This window comes from Egretta garzetta, unplaced genomic scaffold (assembly GCF_000687185.1).
Source record: "Egretta garzetta isolate BGI_Z169 unplaced genomic scaffold, ASM68718v1 scaffold85, whole genome shotgun sequence".
Taxonomy (NCBI): domain Eukaryota; kingdom Metazoa; phylum Chordata; class Aves; order Pelecaniformes; family Ardeidae; genus Egretta; species Egretta garzetta.
The window spans coordinates 4111393-4124618 of NW_009259718.1; positions in this window are offsets into that span (position 1 = coordinate 4111393).

Genomic DNA, 13226 nt, shown 5'->3' on the forward strand with positions numbered 1-13226 from the left:
CACATGTTTTTGATTTTCATTGCTCTGGGCAACACATGTGAGGTGCTTGGAGAGATCTGGATTGGTAAATCATTTCTAAATCTTTTTAATACAAAGTCTTGGCTGTGAATACAAACTCTTCTGGTACTGGGGATGTAGCTGATAAAACAGGCTTGGTATAGGGAGCAGCTATGTGGCTAAAATCCATCTTGGCAGGATGGATGTTGCTCTGTGGACATGGTCCCCTTTGAGAGAATATATGAATATAAACTGTTTTAAAATGAAGATACGGCTTTACAAATATAGATTGCACTAGTATTGTGATTGTGGCTTATACAGAGGATAAGGCTGTACTCAATACAGACTGTATGGAGATGAAAGATTCGCTGTATAACCAGATCCTCAATAGCACCTTGATATGAAATTGTAGGCTCGATGGATACAAACTGCTGTCCATGGGCATGGGCTGTGCTGCAGTACAGATGGTGTGGCTCTGGGGGCATGGCTCTACTGTGGCATGGAAGAATGGATGCAGATACGACTCTAACCCTGCTCTCAGATATTCATGCTTTGATCTCTTTCTAATCTTTCATTTATTTGTTTCTTTCTTTGACATTTCTACCTTACCAGGAGCTGGCAAGAGTGGTGTCCATTTGGCACTGGGCACCAGATGCCAGTGGAAAGGACATTTTCAGCTACAGAGACAGTCATGAAAAGCTGACTCTTGCAGGGGGCTTGAGAACATGTCGGTCTTGGTGCTGCTGCAGTATCCTTGTGTCTTTTCCTTGCCAGCAGTATGGGGAGACCCAGAGAGCAGGCAGCAGGTCCAGGAACAGTGTGTACAGCTATGAGATCACAGATATCCAGTTTACATCGGAGTTTTCAGTTTTTGCTTTTTTTTTACCTTTTTATATTGCTGGGTAAGTGTTCCTAACAAAGCAGTTAATATGGGAAAGGCCTGTACTCCAGTCACCACTTAACAGAAATACTGCATCTTTCCCATTTCTGCCACTCCTTCTGCAGTACCAAATGTAGCTGGAGGAAAAGGGGTGAGAGGAAGTTTTCTCCTCCTATTTATTTGTTCTTCCTGCCAATATTTTCCTCTTTTGTTTTCCTACCCCCAAGCAATGTAAATAATGCTCATTACTTGTTCTGTTTCTTTTTCCCTCCCATGTCTTTTTTAGGAGTGGAGAAAGCTGATTTCAGGAGTTTTCCCTATTTGTACAGGTTCTCTTTTTTTTGTTGTTGTTAAAAAATACAGCTCGTTGACTAGGGGGAATTTGGTCTCTTGCAATTCCTTGCCATGTTTCTACAGCCCTCCTTTTGGCAGGGAGGGGTTTTGAAAGGAAATTGAACAAACTGTCTCCTCTCAAGGTCTCACCAGAAAATAAACGGGAGCAAAAGCAAAAGAAAAGAATGTACAAGGCTATCGATTTTGCTAGAGGACTGAACAGAACCAGCAGAGATTGCCCAAGTGCTGAGTTTTAATTGCAATACCTCTTGCAAGGAAGCATCAGCACAGCATGGGTTTAGATCAGATGCTAGATCTGATCAGCTAGAGAAAGGAATTTGCCTGGGCACTGCCATACTGTCCCAGGGGCAACTCTTTCTCACTTACTCTCACTCATACCTACTCTGTTTAATTCATGATATATTTGTCTCTTTGCCTTCTCTTCAGGCTTGGTGTATTTTTTGGATGACAGGATTATGACTTGGTGTATTTTTTGGATACGTGCTTTTTTCCCCGAGTCAGGTTTAGACACAGCATATTTGCAGGGAAGAATGTCTGAGGAGAATAAAATGTGACTGAAGTAATATCAAGTGCCAAAGTTCACACAGCTTCTGGCAAGCAAAGCAGATGATGTCCAGGAATTACGAAAAGTACGAATAGGACTCTCAGGTAGAACTTTACCCCACTCAGCTTTCTCCCACTTACACAGGCAGTTGCATGAAGAGGGTCTCCTCTATGAATGCCCAAGTCTTTCCAGCCAAGTCCACTTCAAGTGGATCTGTCTTCCCTCTCCATTGCACCTCTAAAAGGAAAGACCTTTGGGTTATTTAAGACTGGTAATTTGGTGTAGGTAAGAGATAAAAGTTTTTGTGACCACCTTTTTTTACCCATTTGCTTGGGCTTGCTTACATCTCTCTAAGGAGGTAGCTATTCTCCTGAATGATGACCTTTCAAATCTCTTTAAAGATGTTTACACATTCAGGTGCTAACCTCCCCCTGGGCAGGAGGGTTTGATAAAGATGATCTTCTACAGGTCTTTCAGGGCCAGTGCTAGCTCATTGTCCTGAACTGGTTTGGGTCTAGCCATGGAGCAGGGCCTAGGAAATCACACTAGCCAGAACAGGGAGATGGGGCAAGTGCCGAGAGTACCTCAGCGGATGACTAACAAGTGTTAACCTTTTATTTCTTTTTTTAAAAAAGCCTTCAGGGAAAAATGGTCAGTTATGTTCCTTTGTGGGAGATTTGGGTGGCTTGTTGCTTTTTTCTCCAAACCATTTTATTCCCATGTGCCTCTCTCGGACCAGTCTGGATGTTTATGGTAACTTTCAGAGTAGCTTTGAATGATCCCTCCGTGTTTACAGGATTGGGACAAGTGGGTCAACTTGTCCAGGGCTTCTTTTTCTTTTAACGTGGACCTGTGATACATTTACTAAGATGTCTGATAGATGTCTAAAAGATATTAATTATTTCCATGCAAGGCAGTAACAGGGAATTACCTAGGTGGGAAAAAGTGTGAAAAAAACTGATGTTACAGTTCTATGGGGTTCAACAGGAAAATCAAACCTACCTGTAGAGTATTCTAACCTCTGTGGAATGAGATAGAGAATTATATGCTGCTGTATAATTCCATAACCTGGTCTCTAGAAACTTGTAGATAGACTCTCATTCTCTGTGAATTCTGACTAGTTTGAAGACTACTCTCTCTATAAACTTTCAAGCTTACTAAATTCTATAAAACTTTTTTGTAAAGGTCTTGACTTTCTGTCAACAACAAAATTACAGCCTTTTTCTGAAAAAAAGAAAAACGCTATTTTCCCTGATGTCTCCACAATCCAAAAGGGATGTCTATCTGCCTCTACAGTTGCCAGGAGCTTGACTGGAGAGAGCAGGTCTGCCCATAAACACTTGTGACCTGAGTGAACAACCTGAGCTGAACTGGAAAGGCAGTTTGAATCTCTTTGAAAATGGAAAATGGTTTGTATAATCTGGCCTTTTCTTATGTAACAGACCTGCTGCTTGTGTATATCCAGTATCAGAGAGAGGGACCTGGAACCTACTGTACATTTCCCAGAAAAGCTGTTCATTATATAGCTACACTTATTCAAGCATATGGATGGCACAGGTGCTCTGTGAGCAAAATTTGGCCTGCAGTTCCTTTATCCTGGTGAGGAGGGATGACTTGGAGAGAGTCCATCCAAATACTCAGAGCCCAAATTGAATTTGTGAGGCTGAAAATATGAAGGAAAGGTAAGCTCTGTATCCCTGATCTACAGTTTCTAAGAAACTGAGCCCTGCTGTTCATTTACACAAACCCTTTATAGAGCAGAGCTGCACTAAGTAAAAATTTTGGATTTTCAAGAAGCAGCAGAGGTAGAAGATTCACGTCTTCCTCCTGCCCCCCTGCAGCCCTTGTCTTCAGCTGGAACTTATTGAAGTTATTGTGCTGAACATGAATGAAAGCTTAAACACAGGTGACCCTAATTAGAAAATATCTCAGATTCCACTTCAAGAACATTCTCTTTTGGTCCTTTCCCATGATTGCACATATCTGATCAGTTACTCTATTTCATAAGTTTTTATTTTATATAAACCTTAAGCTTTCTTTACAAGCCTTGTGAGTTCCCTTCAACTCCATTACCTTAGGCTCTGGGAAGAAGAAGTCAATCTGCTTCTTTCAGTTTCTGTGCCTCTAAATCATCTTCTGCAAAGCTGCTGACAAGTCACCCACTTGCTTTTCCCCCTTAAAAACTTTAACATCACCTTTCATGATAGGCTTGCAGCAGAGAACAGAGTTTAGCCATGCACTTTGAAATAGCATCTTCATGATGAGTCTAAGCTGCTAAAAGGAGCTGTCATGCCTCCTCCCTTCCGTCACCACCAGCTGTATACTTCTACTGCCTAAGAAGCACCAGTGCTAACAGTCATTTGGCTGCTCGGGAGCTGGCCCCACTGAAAACTAACCCAGTCCCCTGTCAAAATAAGGGTTTCGCAGGGATCAGCTCCTTGTATTGTTTCACTTGGCGAGGCAAGCAGCACTGAAGGCTGGTGAGATATGCAGATGGTCATGTTGAAGAGTATTTCTTTGGTTGCAGATGCTACTTAAATTGGCTTAAGCTGATCATGAAATATCTATCTGAGAAGAAAAAACCTAGCTGGGGTACCAGGGAGGATATATTCCCCCCTTCCTTTCCTAGTGTTTTCCTTAGAATTTCTAGTGTGCTCTTATTTGATTTGGGTTTTGTTGCTATTTAATGCCCTATTATTTCCCTCACTATTCCCCCCCCTTCCACAGGCTCATTTGAGATAGCCCCTTCCAATAGGGCAAGAGGAGATGAGTAACTTGATATATGCATGGAATTAATAAAATTGACATGTGCAAGTCTCATATGCACTCAGTGATTACACTCCACGGCAGCTAAGGATACTGATAAATCTGCTGTAATTGCAAGAGGCAGAGCCTTGGGCAGGAGTGAAGCACGGCTGTTGGAGGTGAGGTTTATCCCTATCTTTAAACCAGTTCCAAAGTAGTGTGAGACCCAGAATGGCACTTCACACTTAGGCAGAGTCGCATGATGTACTGTGTACCACAACGAGAAAAGAACTGGAGAGAAGGAAACTATTCTATTCATTTGACAGAGGTATGAGGTATGGGGGTGAGGCAAGGTAGTGTGCAACAGTACAGGCTTGTGGACAATTATATGTGCTCTGTGCAATAGCAAGGAGAAGTCTAGCTAGAGAGGGAAAGACATTGACGGAAAGGCTTCGGAAAAAGACCAAGACAAGCTTGAAGTCTTATGTTTACACAACATGGATAGGGAGCTTTATGGCAGACTCCAGGCAGAATGGGCTCAGGTGTAAATTGCTACACAAGTTGTAGCTCCAGGACTGGTGCAGCTTATGGGACTTAGTCCAAGCCACACTTCGTGATAGGAAAGAGACCTCCATGAATTTGGGCACCTACTGGCTTCTTTTTCATCATCTTCAAAAAACAGTTCACAATATGCTTAATTCTTCAGGGGAATCATATAAGAAATGCACCAAATGGGAACTTAGTCATTGTCCAAATGAAGTAAATGTGAGTTCTGTTCTCACTGGCAAACCCAAAGTATCTAAATTTAGCTCAGTTTGCCTTAACTGTTGTATTGGTAATTGCCTAGAAAGAGAAACAAACTAAAATAAATCCACCTCTAAATGTTGTGGACAGCAGAGCAGCATTGGCATAGTCTAAGCTCTTCCTTCTAATTTCTCCCAGATGGAACTTCCCATGTTCCTTGTTCAAACAAACTCTAAACAACCTAGCATTTCCCTTAAACTAACTGTTCAACTTTTTCCAAAAGAAAAAGGGAAAGAAAGGGAAGAAAAAAAATCCATTCTGACAGAGAGATTATCAGCAGCTGGTGCCCTTACATCTAGAAAAATATAAATAACAGTTTCCTCTTTGATTCCCCTCCCCAGTAGCAATCTGACAGGGCAAGATTTTATACCATGGCTCAGGGAAAGGAAAAATAAAGAGGGAAATGTGAGTAAAGTAGTGCCTATTAGAACTAAATGTGTGTGTAGCACAGCCTATAGTCATTAAAACACATTCTCAAATATGAATGCAAGCTGTAAAGTCAATGCCAGGTGCCTCTTTTGTATCATAGGCTTTTCCCAGGCTAAGTAGTAGTGAACCTGCACAGGAGCAAAAGAGAACAACTGGATGTTGGTGCCAGACCAATATTTCTCTGTCTCAGAACATGTCATGGAGCCTGGGCAAGACTGTTGGGGACACTATGCTCTCTCAGCAGCACAGCCAGCTTCATGAATTGACTGGGGTAGGGATGAAGACAAATCGTTATTATGTTAACAAATGGACATGGAAGACCTGCACTTAGAACATTAGGGCCTCCTTGCACTGACATTTTTCCCCAGCATAGGCAGAACAAAATGTTACCTTTTCCTCCAAAGTCAAGAGCAGCTCTATGATTGTCAATGTTGGTTTGTCTAAAAGAAAATATGTGATATATTTTTTCCAGTGAAGATATACATTGTTGGAAGAGAAAAAATTTAGTCAGGTCAGGACTCTGTGTTTACTAAAACTGTAGAGACTTGTTCAAGAATGTTCTCAGTGCAGATGTCATGGAATCGTAGAATCGCTTAGGTTGGAAAGGGACCTTAAAGGTCATCTAGTTCCAACCCCCCTGCCATGGGCAGTACTTACCTACTGATGAGTAGTAGCTGCTGTCTTCTAGGAAGAGAGGGATTGCAGTGTTTTGTGGAAAGAATGCTACTGAGGATCTTCCTCATCTCCTTTGACTGGGGACATTTCAAATGCCCTCTGAAATCTAGTCTTGTTTTTGCTTTCCCATAAGAGATCAAGTGTCCATGCTAGCAATAAAAAAACATCTAAAAAGGTTTTTTTTCCATTATGGAGACAAGACCGTGCACCAAGATTTACTTCTAATAAGATAAAGCCATGTAGTCCAAATTCACTGGCCTTCTGGATTAATTTTCATTGGGCATGGAAATCCAGTAATGAGTTGGAGGACAAAAGGTTAAGAACCCTCTTCCAGAGCCCTGACAAGCTCCCATGAGGCAAGTACAGGTGGAATTCCCTTCTTTTCAGATACTGCATGTGTGAGCAATGTAGCAAGCCAAAAGCTGTTTTGCAGGTATATATGCCTGTTTGGCTTCAATTTTTCTTCTTTGATTTGTGGATGTTGTGCATGACTGGAGGTCTCTCAGAAGCCCTACAATATAAAACTGGGACTCAAAAGTAATTTTACAGGGAACAGGATTTCTCTTGTTTCAGCTCTTTCCAGATACGGGAAGGTACAGACTGAGGATTTGGGAGGTACAAGGGTGGTGGATGGGAGTCTCAGGGGTGGCATGCAGAATGGCTTCCTGAAGCATGTTTAAAAGTAACTAAAGGCTTGGGTCTTCAAATGTTGTATTCTCAGTATCTGAAACTGCTTTAGCATAAGCATATGGGAGAACGGAGGTTGCCGCAAAACAATTTTAAAGAGCTTCCCCCAAGCCTGTACGTATTTTCTGTAGGGGGAGATGCATGATGATTATATGTACTCTTTCAAGCTAGTGTTTACAGAGGTGCATTGATGTTTGGGGGGAAAGTACTAAATGGAAGTAAAACAAAAAGGGAAAGGGACCCACTATTGAAAGCTTTCATCCTTACCTTGTCCCACACTAGCCCTTAATAACTAAAATGAGTCTGATTTGCCTTTGGTCTTCCAGCTCCAAAACATGTTTGCCTGAAAATTTTTGTTGGATATACTTCGCATGTTTTGATAATGTGACTTATGAGATAACACTTCTACAAAGATATATATAAATACATACATGTACAACCACATACATACATGTACACACACTACATATAGACTTAGGAAACTATATGGCACTATACACCTCCATGCCTGTATGTGGCAGCAACCACAGTAAAGGAGGGGAGGTAGCTCAAAATAGCATGTACAGTCCTTTATGGAGTTGTTATTAAACAGAATGTGGTCTTGCCATCCTCGCTGGTGGAAGTGTTTTATTTCCGTGGGACTGGTTCCAGGGGAGTTGCGTCTGAGGAAGGAGGATCCTAGGAAGAGGGTGTGGGTCTCAGTGAGGTAGTCTGGTGGAGGACATTGAAAAGGATCCACGGTGGCTTGGAGAAGCATCCCAGAGTAGGAAATAAATTTCTTGTTAAGAAGATAAGAACATCACATGTTCAACTGTACAGGGCTAAAATCTGTGTGCCTGTGGCTGCCATGACACAAATCCCAGGCCATTGTGGCAGATTTGATGATAGGCAACATCACATTGATGGGACCCTCTAGTTTAGCGTAGAGCGAGTTTTCCTGTTCCACTGAAACAGCATTTTCTGGATGATACATATAAGCATTGGTGACATGCAGAGACATCTGGTACGGGGTTGGACAGAAGTTTCACAACAGCAGATTAGAACACAAAGAGGAGTCTGATGCTGGGGTTGTAAAAGGCACTGACACTGGATAGCAAGACTCTGGTTTCATATTTCAGTTTTAAATTGGTGCTTCTCAGCCTGCTGTCCTCATAGCAGGTTGGGGAATTGGTTGACCCAGAGGGAAAGGAGCATCTCTGTACTTCCAACATTGTTGTACCATCTGCTTCTGATTTAGGACATTAGGCCAGATCCAGTAGTGCTTTGTTTACCATATGAGAATTTTAAGATCTAGACATAAAAGATAACCTATTTTCATGTGAAGATACTTATTTGCATTTTTTTGCACTGGTTCTTACAGAGGCTAAGCAGTGTCTCTTGCCCTGCTTAAGGCATAGTGTATTTCACAATCAGGGCTATTTAGCTGGTCTTTACTTTCAGTGTTCTATTTGAAGTTAATCTGCTTCCTTCCAGTTTACGTGCCTTTGCTTCTGAATAGGTTCCTGCCCACCCCTTGGCATGTATGTCTGCATAATTATGTTAATATAATTATTTGTGACTTACAGAACACAAACATATTTAACTCATTTAGGTTTTGGGTTTTTTTTGTCAATCCTGTAAGTCCCCTAGTACTCACTCCCTGTTGTTTCAGTTTTTTTCCCAAGTGGCCTCTAAATTGTCACTATTGTTTTTATAGGTAGTGCGTCAAATGAAATCAGTTATTGCACATATGTTTAAGACTTGAGTCCCTGGGAAAATAACATGTCTCTGAGCCTGGAAGTCATACCTCTGCATAGGAAAAATGTCTTTTTTTCTTAATGTTACATTATGCTAAAAAGATGGTGTTCAGCTGCTGAGTGCTTCACCTAACAGAACTCTTTTACCATCGTACTAGTCTAGATTTATCCTTCAGTTAAGTACATCTCCTCTGGATTTAGCTGCTTAGCCTCAACATGAACCTCATTCTGTGGTATCAGCCCCAGTCTCTGATCTCCACTTTCTGCTTATTTCTCTGTTTAGACTAGATGGCAAATCTACCGTATATTTCTCTCATGTTACCATCTTACAAGCTGTCATATGTTACTTGCTTTTTCAAGTCATTAATGAAAACAGTACGTAAAAAGGGCATAAGACCATTCTGACTGCACACCTTGCTGGCTCTACACTGTGCCAGCTACAAGTGTATTTTCTATACAGTCCCTCAAACGGTTCGTATCTTCTGTGCCAGAGAAACTGCAAATTTGATTTAATCATAAGATTTTGTGACATATTTGGTCGTAATCCAGACATCTCACAGCTCCCATCTCTTTTCACAGCCCATTTGCTTAAGTGTACTATAGAAGTTTGAGGGGGAGAAAAAAGCAGATGAATATTTTTTGGCAAATTTATTCCTCGTAAACCTTCCATTGCTGTCTTTTGCACTTGTTTCTGTGTGGAAAAACTGAAAAGCTCCTAACTTGAGTTTGTGTGACTTTAATTCTGAACACATCTTAGTCGTCTTGTATTTTTACCTTCTGTTCTTCAAACTAAGTAAGTAGCTATCCAGTAAATAACCAGATATTGGCAGCTTTTAGATTGTTGTTCATTTAAAGCAGGCAATTTACATTTTCATTTATCTACATTCTGTTTCCTTTATAAATCTGCTGCTGGACTTTTCCTCAACATACTTTGTCTTCCATATCAGGTGCAATCCTTCAGGTTGGCTAGATACCTTTCAGTAACTGGTTTTACTATGGAGCACAAGATGTTTGCACCAAAACTGCTGCTCATGTGAAAGGCCAATGCTGAAACTAGTAACAGTTTTGGGTGAGGCTGGCTTCATTTAGCTAGTACGCTAATCCCATCAGTGCCCACAGTAGTGGCTTTAGCATTGTGAGGCTGCATCAGGACTTACTGACTTCCAGCAAGCTGAGGGAGGGAGGGGGAGATGTGGCTCAAGGCACAGGCAAACCAATTGCAAAGCTATTGCACACCCGTGTTTTGAAAAAGGTGATGTCGTGTGTACACTACCACAGGGTTGTCTGTCCAGGGTGTATGTGTGGGCTGTACACAATGAGAGCCTGTGGTTTATGATCAGGACCAGTTTAAGCTTGCCTTCCACAAATAAAGCCTTAAAAAGTTTTGCATCACATGGCTTAAGATAAAAAAATGTTTTTCTCTATTTGAGAATACTAATGCTCAGGCATGGCTTTTGTGCGGAAATACTAATTATGGGTCTCCGGCATTGATTAACTTGTTATGGGAGCTGTGCCCAGGTCCTTGCTTATGTGGCCATGAACAACCTAGTGCTTGTTGTGACGGTATTTTTAATAGTGTGTTTTTAATTATACTCTTCCTGGGATTGGACGAATTTGGCAAAGAGGGATCTTTACTTGCTCAGCTGGTTATTGCCCTGTCTTGTACTCTTTGGCCACAAAACACACACTTCTATACAGTGTTTGCATAAGTGTGTGTGTGGGGGGAGGGGGAGTTATTTTTCATGAACTCTTGATTCTGTCTCTCTATTCCTGCTTGTACTAACTGGTTTTGTCTACAGGGCTAGCAAATTAGATTTTTTTTAGTCTGAAATAATTTGCCAACCAAAAAAAATTACATTGTCCAGGCAAATTTTTCTGGTTGTCCAGTAGTCCATCTCCATGTGTTTTCTCCTTCATCTGAATCATGACCAAGTCTCTTAGCCTTTTCATAGCTACTCAAAACCCTGTCTGTTGTCTTGTCAATCTTAAGTCTTCCTTATTTTTTTACTTCTTTATATTGGTGAGTTTAAAAATGAGACTTCTGCTTTCACATTTAAATGCCATATAAAAGGAAGAGTTCAACTTTTTGCTAGATTAAAATTTAATAGATAACTTCTTCCCTTTATTAGCTGAATATCAGTAAACTAGCCATTAGTTGAGATTAAGACTACATTTATCCTGAAGATACAAGGTCAAAAGATTTTTTTTCCAGGTTTTTATTGTTGTTGTAGGTGTTGGTAATGTTTTCTGAGGATATTCTGGTCTGATGAAGATTTTTCACTATCATGTTCTCAGAGTATTTCCTTATATGTTGGGTACCAAATGTAGTTCAGAGCAGGTGCTTGGATTTGAAAATGCTGAACAAGATCAGCTCTATTTTAGTGCTTTGAGTGGTAATGACAAGCTTGGTGTGACATAAATCTCTGCCCAAAACAATGATTCTAAGCAACAGCACAAGCTATTTAGGAGAAGAGCAAGCTCCTGTGGTTCAAAACAGCCTCAGAGCTTCTTGTTTCTCAAGGCTTGTGCTTGGATTTTTGGGGGCAGATCTGAGATTTTACTTTCTAGCTGACTAGGAAGGCCTCAGTGCTGATGCAAATTCCAGGGATAGCTTGGGTTGGGGAAAAATTATTTTCGTGTGTAGATAGCCAAGTCTGTGCTACCTGGATAGGATGAGAGATGTGGGTTTTAGAGTGACAGATCAGTGTGACTTTGTTTGCCGGACAAAGGTTTCAAGTTCAAACTTTGAGGGGGCGTACTGGGATTGCCTGAAAGGGTGCAAGCTTAGAGTTCTCTTGACAAAGGTTTAGTGTCAGTTTACTCCACCTTTCACACCTACTAAAGTACTTGGCATCAGCTCAGTGAAGATTTTAATGGTAAAATGGAAGTGGAAACATTTTCAGCCATAGCAAACCATCTTTGCAGTAAGTTTTTTGTTCCCTCCTGGCTCACTATACACATTCATGTATGCATACTTTTTCCCAGGTGAGAAAATGGTGCAGATGGATGCTGCTGCTCAAAAGGGGGGGGCATACCTGGAATGGATCCTGAGTATGCACCAAAACTGCTGCTCATGTGAAAGGCCAATGCTGAAACTAGTAACAGTTTTGGGTGAGGCTGGCTTCATTTAGCTAGTACGCTAATCCCATCAGTGCCCACAGTAGTGGCTTTAGCATTGTGAGGCTGCATCAGGACTTACTGACTTCCAGCAAGCTGAGGGAGGGAGGGGGAGATGTGGCTCAAGGCACAGGCAAACCAATTGCAAAGCTATTGCACACCCGTGTTTTGAAAAAGGTGATGTCGTGTGTACACTACCACAGGGTTGTCTGTCCAGGGTGTATGTGTGGGCTGTACACAATGAGAGCCTGTGGTTTATGATCAGGACCAGTTTAAGCTTGCCTTCCACAAATAAAGCCTTAAAAAGTTTTGCATCACATGGCTTAAGATAAAAAAATGTTTTTCTCTATTTGAGAATACTAATGCTCAGGCATGGCTTTTGTGCGGAAATACTAATTATGGGTCTCCGGCATTGATTAACTTGTTATGGGAGCTGTGCCCAGGTCCTTGCTTATGTGGCCATGAACAACCTAGTGCTTGTTGTGACGGTATTTTTAATAGTGTGTTTTTAATTATACTCTTCCTGGGATTGGACGAATTTGGCAAAGAGGGATCTTTACTTGCTCAGCTGGTTATTGCCCTGTCTTGTACTCTTTGGCCACAAAACACACACTTCTATACAGTGTTTGCATAAGTGTGTGTGGGGGGGGAGGGGGAGTTATTTTTCATGAACTCTTGATTCTGTCTCTCTATTCCTGCTTGTACTAACTGGTTTTGTCTACAGGGCTAGCAAATTAGATTTTTTTTAGTCTGAAATAATTTGCCAACCAAAAAAAATTACATTGTCCAGGCAAATTTTTCTGGTTGTCCAGTAGTCCATCTCCATGTGTTTTCTCCTTCATCTGAATCATGACCAAGTCTCTTAGCCTTTTCATAGCTACTCAAAACCCTGTCTGTTGTCTTGTCAATCTTAAGTCTTCCTTATTTTTTTACTTCTTTATATTGGTGAGTTTAAAAATGAGACTTCTGCTTTCACATTTAAATGCCATATAAAAGGAAGAGTTCAACTTTTTGCTAGATTAAAATTTAATAGATAACTTCTTCCCTTTATTAGCTGAATATCAGTAAACTAGCCATTAGTTGAGATTAAGACTACATTTATCCTGAAGATACAAGGTCAAAAGATTTTTTTTCCAGGTTTTTATTGTTGTTGTAGGTGTTGGTAATGTTTTCTGAGGATATTCTGGTCTGATGAAGATTTTTCACTATCATGTTCTCAGAGTATTTCCTTATATGTTGGGTACCAAATGTAGTTCAG